At 48.1% G+C, this 6,066-nt stretch overlaps 1 non-coding gene across 1 annotated transcript; it reads left to right on the top strand.

Moving 5' to 3' along the window:
• The first annotated feature begins 1,903 nt into the window (after nt 1–1,903).
• On the top strand, nt 1,904–2,010 carry LOC144317980 (U6 spliceosomal RNA). The gene has a single exon (XR_013383843.1). It is a non-coding gene; the product is annotated as a U6 spliceosomal RNA (small nuclear RNA).
• Nucleotides 2,011–6,066: the final 4,056 nt, after the last annotated feature.

Raw genomic sequence — 6,066 nt, 5'->3', positions numbered from 1 at the left:
GCCTTTGGCTCAGGGCCTGATCCTGGATTCCTGAGATTGAGTCCTTGCAGGGAGCCTGCTTCTCCTCCCTCTGCCTGTCTCTGCCTCTCTTTCTGTGTCTCTCATGAATAAATAAATAAAATCTTCTTTAAAAATCATAAAAAAAAATAAATCTTATCTCCTACCTACCAGGGATTTCTCCCTTTACTTTTGTGTGCAGAGATCGGGCTAAGTCTAAATATGCCAATACTTAAGCAAAGAAAGTATCACTAATATCACTCCGCCTCCTATAGGATGCAAAAACCGATAGCTAAAAGGAATAGACTTCCAAGACCCCCAAAAGAGAGCCATACACAGTTTTAATGGATGCCGTCTCATTAATAAATAGATTGTAATACATAGAAACAGTATAAAACAAAGAATGGGTGAATGTACTTCACACTAGAGGCTCCAATAAGATTTTGTTGGGCAGCAAACGACTGCAGGGGTGGGAAAAAATGCAGTGCCAGCCATGGGCAGGATTTGGGATTCAGATCCATGGTCTACATGTGTCAAGGAAATGGGAGCTATTTGAATTACAGGGCTATAACTCCATCAAGAGATCCTAAGGACTCCATAAACCACTTGAGCCTACAAAAATTACTACCCCATATTTCAGTCACCTGTGGTTTGTTCTATGAGTGATTTACCGGCTGCCTCTGCACAGTATGTCATGTCAAACTTCAAACTTTGGATGTCTCTTTGCAATTTGATCTTTCTTTTCCTTGAGAATCTGTCCATTCCTATAACCAGTCTTTATTGAGCATTTACTACATGTACGAATGCTGTGGGAGAGGATCATGCGGTTCCTTTCATATCTCTACCTACTGCAAACCCTAAACCCTTCAAGTTATCCAGCACCAGAAATCAGACATCCTAGAGAGCCCTGCCCGGGGGATAAGTACCCCGCAACAAGTAAAGCAAATGTTTGATAAGGAAACAACTACAAGCATTTGTGGGTGGGGTTTCCAGAGTGTTCCATCCTAAGAGTTCCCCGAAGCTAATATGCACTCATAGGAAAAGCTGCTGCACAGTGACTTCCAGAAGCTGCTCTTAAGGAGAAAGGGGTTGATGCAGCTGCTGCTAAGACACAAGGTTACAGACATCCAACAGCCCCCACCATCTGCCTCCAAGCCGTTGGTGGAAAGCCTTGTCCTTCCCAACCACAGATGTGCTCTAGGTCCATTTTGATCCTTTAAAGACAGCTCTCGGACTCCTTGAACCCTTCAGGGCTAATACTACTTACCTAAGATGTTGAGGGTGAAGAGGAGGTCCTTGACAGTGAGGTTCATCTCAGAAAGATGAAGCTCCCTGTACTGGGAGGGTTCTATCCACCAGGGGGATCCCCCCAACCCATCTTATCTATCCCTCTCTTGTGGTATCTATCAACATCTATAGTTTACCAGTTTTATGTCTTACCTACCATTGAGGGTAGAGTCAGCATCTGATGTACCTTTCTATCCCCCACCAGGTCAGAAATGAAGAACACCTTTCTCTTTCGCTTTCTCTCCTTGGGGAAAGTCTGGTGAAAAGAAGGCACTCAGCAGAGAAAACAGAAAAAAAAAAAAAAAAATCAACTGTAGCCAGCCATTTGTTATCTATGTAAATAGAAAAGGAGGAAAAAATGCCAATAACTTTTTTTTTTTTTTTTTTTTTTTACATCAGCATCATTCCTTCAGTGGTGGAATGACAGGTAAAACAAGGTGACAAAATCCATAGTTTGGTAACTCTGGAGTTTGGTGTGTGAAGATGGGAAGGGCAGTGGTGGGAAATATGGCAAGTGAGGGAGGCGTGTTCAGGTCCCGGAAGGCCTCATGTGCCTGTACTTTATCCTGAAAGCTACAGAAACAACAAGGACAGTTTTCCCTTTATGAGTCCCTTGGCAGTGCTCGCCTCGGCAACACATATACTAAAATTGGAACAACACAGAGAAGATTAGCATGGCCCCTGCGCAAGGATGACACGCAAATTCTTGAATAGCTTGGCAGCAAGGTGGAGGCTGGGTTTGAGGGAGGCGGACCAGAAGGAAGGAAACTAGACAGAAGGCAGCAGCCCCACAAGCTCAGGCTGAGCTGAGGAGATGAATTCCAAGGAATTCAGGAAGCAGAACCCCCAGGACTGGGTGACTCTGGGGTTCTTGCTGAGACACTAAGAGGCTCGGGAACCCTGACAAACAGCAGACGGAGGGAGGATGTGGATTAGCAGTGACATCTGGACGTGTGGAGACATCCACAGGCAGCATCCCACGGGCATATGGATATGTGGGTCTGGAGACGGGGAGCATGGTGTGGGGTTAGAGACGGAGAAGTGCGCAGCAACTGCTTACAGTTGGTGGCCAGCAATGCATGTGATGAGCTCCTCCGGGCAGCAGGCAGTAGAAACCCGAAGAACCCTGCCACCTAGGGGGGTTGTCTCCTTCTTTTTCTGTTATTTCCCCAGGAATTCCCTCTCTAAGGAGGGTCAAGGCGAATGCCAGTGTGTGGGGCCAATGGCCATGACCACCAGAAGGGAAGCACATGAACCAGGGATAACCCACAACTCAGGTCCCCCCACCCCCCACCATCCAGCACAGAACCAGCGTCTGTCTGAACATGGATCCAAGGCCTGGTGACAGGGTTTATGTGCATTCTGTAAGAAGACAAACCCCATGGCTGCCTGAGAATAACTCAGAAGTTAATTAAGTCATTTCTGCTTCCACACAAGCCTTCTCCTCAAAAGGTTGTGTGGTCCAATGTCACAACCACTAGAATGGTGTAGGGCTAGCGGTGCACAAAATGGGCTCAAACCTAGGTCTTCAAACCCCAGCTCTGCTGTTCACTTGGCGGAGACCCGGGACAAGTCATTTAACCTCTCTTTACCTCAGTTTCCTCATCTGTGAACCAGACATGGTGATGATGGTGATGGTGCCGAGGAAGGTGGTGGTGATGGTGGTGGTGGTGGTGGTGGTGGTGGTGGTGGTGGTGGTGCTAATCATGGTGGTGGCAGTGGCGCCACTGATAGTCCCTTTCTCACCGGGCGTTTGTAAAGGTTAAACGAATTAAGGGGTGCAGGTTGCCAAGAACACAGGGCACGGCACAGACTAAGCGATAGTAAATGTTAGCTCTTAGTGGCTGATCTGGTCACGAAATTCCTCCTTCCAACACGATCAGAATCAACAAAGCAGGAGGTGGAATCGGTGTTGATAGGAAAGTGGTATTCAACCATGGGGAAGGACAAAAGGAGGTTGAACTGGAAGGTACCTTGAAGATCAACCTGCAAGACCCCCCGTTTCGCATGTGAGGACACAGGTGACAGGGGCAGGGAGTTACTGAGACAGTCGCCTACCGGCAGGGCAACATTAAACAAATGCAGGGAGCTAAAGATGTTCCATCACTCTCCAGCCCATTTGCTTCCACAACCCCTTCCGGGGCTGCAGCTTCACTTTGCCCCCCCTTCCCAAGCTCCAGTCCCGCATCTCCTGCTGCTTGCTCATGTTTGGTGTGGCTAAACCCAACCACCACTTTCCCCCAGACCAGCGCTTCTTCACATCCCAGCATTACCCCCACACCTTGGTCTTCTCCTTCCCCACACCCGGGAGTCAGCATTTCCTTGTGCATGTGCTCCACGTTCCACGCCTGGCATCTCGCCCTTCCGGTTCCCACAGCACCCCTGCCCCACTTCTGGTCTCTAACTTCATCTCGGTGGCCACCGAGATGCAGCCCAGCTGCTCTGTGGCCACCTCTCCTCGGACTGGGCCCACATCCAGGCTGTCATCACACAAGTCTTATTTAAATACTCTTTCCTTGCATAAGTCCTCATTCCTTACCCTCAGAGGGATGACTTCCAAACAGTCCGGCCTAGTCTCCTTCCCCTCTTACTCCCCTCTTACCAGGGAATCTGGACTCTGACATCCCAGAGCAGTCCTAAAATTTCCACTGCTAGCCCATGAATGCCCCAGCTGGCCGCAGGGAGGTCTGTGAGGGTGCAGAAGGAAGCAGCAGGGCCCAGGGGAGGGGTCTGGGGCTGCTCCCTGCCCCTGTAGCCCTCCCTTCAACTCTCCTCCTCCCTTTCAAGGCTGCCTGTGGTGTTGTTTTCATCAGGGTTGACCTGATACATGTTGAGCACCTGTTACCCAGTGTGCTCGCCCAGGCCAAACACACTTCCCCGAGTGGGTGAGCCTCCAACCTAACAGGCCCTCACCTGGAGATGACCCTCCGTCTTCACAATGGGCGCACCACCATGAAAATACACCAGGTAGCTCTTGGGCACACAGGGCACCAACCCAGCCATTGCCGTGAGGGAGGGAGCTGGTCCTCTTTCCTTTGTTTTCCAAAGTTTCCTCTCATCCACGGGATTAACTACTTTCACCTCAGTAGGCTTTAAAAGAAAAGTCTGGTGCTAATGGGAACCAGCCCAGCTGGGAAGGGTTTAATGGGTGCTGACAGTGGCATCATGTGCAAGCAAAATAGGCCGCCCCTGGGAGAGCCAGGACACCACCTGCTCTGCCTCTTCTCTGAAAGGAAAGAAGGACAAAAATATGAAAAATCAAGTCGTGGAATATTCAGTACAACTGGCAGGAAGACATTCCTTCTGAGAGAGCACAGCACGTTGGAAAGGCGAACAACCCCCCCCCCCCCCCCCCCCCGCTTCCTTCTGATGCCTTGGAAAGCGAAGAGGGCAAGCTTCCCTAAGGGGACCAGGCTTGAACCCAGGACCTCCCCACAAGTTCTGGAAGGGTCCGGAGCTAACTTAAATGGAAGTAGATATAGCTTTGCCCCAAAGCATTTTCAATTATGGGCCTGTGTTAATAAGCAGGGTTGACTAGTTGGGATTTATAAGTCAACAGAGGAAAGGGGGTCTAAAATCCAAATTATGATCTCTAGAATGTGGGATTACAGTATCCTCTGAATTCCTACTTAATAGATATTCCCATGGTTGGGGAAGTTTAGGATTTTGAATGTTACCTTATTGCAATTTGCTGTAAATGCTAAGATGCTAGGGCCACCTGGGTGGCTCAGTAGTTGAGCATCTGCCTTTGGCTCAGGTCACGATCCTGGAGTCCTAGGATTGAGTCCCACATCAGGCTCCTGGCAGAGAGCCTGTTTTTCCCTCTTCCTATGTCTCTACCTCTCTCTGTAGGTCTCTCATGAATAAATAAAATCTCTTAAAAAATAAATAAAAGCTAAGATGCTAACGTATGAATAATAATTGGTCAGATTTCTAGATAGGATTTCAAACATCCTAAATGTCTCTATGGGTCTTGACATGCCCTTAGGCCCCGCTGTCTTTTGCCATTCATTGCCAGGCGTGTCTGGGTGGAACACTTAGTGACAGGATTTGTATTTCTAAAGCCCTCACTGCAAATCTATGACTTGAGCACATCTTAGCCACTTTACCCTAATCTACCTTCCCAAGGCTCCTTCGTCATCTACAAAATGGGAATCATACTTCATTGAAGAGGTACAAAAACTAATTTAGACACTATCAATAGAAAAGGAAATTGCTCTGTCATCAGGCCTAGTACCCCCCGTGAAGGTCTTAACATGTGTCCCGCTTCCACCCTCTCCTTTTCTTCTCTCTACTAGTGGATATCACTCCCCAAAAGCTCTGAGGGGCACACTGGGCAAGAACTAAGGGCAGGAGGGCACCTGGGTTGCTCAGTCGGTTAAGTGTCTGCCTTCGACTTGGGGTCATGATCCCAGAGTCCTGGGATCGAGCCCCTCACCAGGTTCCCTATTCAGCCAGGGGTCTGCTTCTCCCTCTCCTCTCAGTCACTCTCTCCGTCTGTTTCTCTCAGATAAGTAAATAAAATCTTAAAAAGGAACTAAAGGCAGGAGAGGGGAGGATAACATATTCAAAGACCTGTTTTTCTACTTAAAAAACATTCGTTTGAAATTCTTATCCAAAAGTTATATGGCTAAAAAATTCATTACCTATGTTTTAATTATACAAGAGCCTTACAAGGAAAAGATCTTCCCAAGCATCTAAGAGACCACCACTTAACAGTATGTTAGATGCAAAAATTTCAGATTTTCCTCCTGAGGGTAACGTTTAAAACATTCAAATTTG

The sequence above is a fragment of the Canis aureus genome, chromosome 7, assembly GCF_053574225.1.
Source record: "Canis aureus isolate CA01 chromosome 7, VMU_Caureus_v.1.0, whole genome shotgun sequence".
NCBI classification, from domain to species: Eukaryota; Metazoa; Chordata; class Mammalia; order Carnivora; family Canidae; genus Canis; species Canis aureus.
Note: the sequence above shows the minus strand (reverse complement) of the source record. Positions and strands in the feature narration are given on the sequence as shown.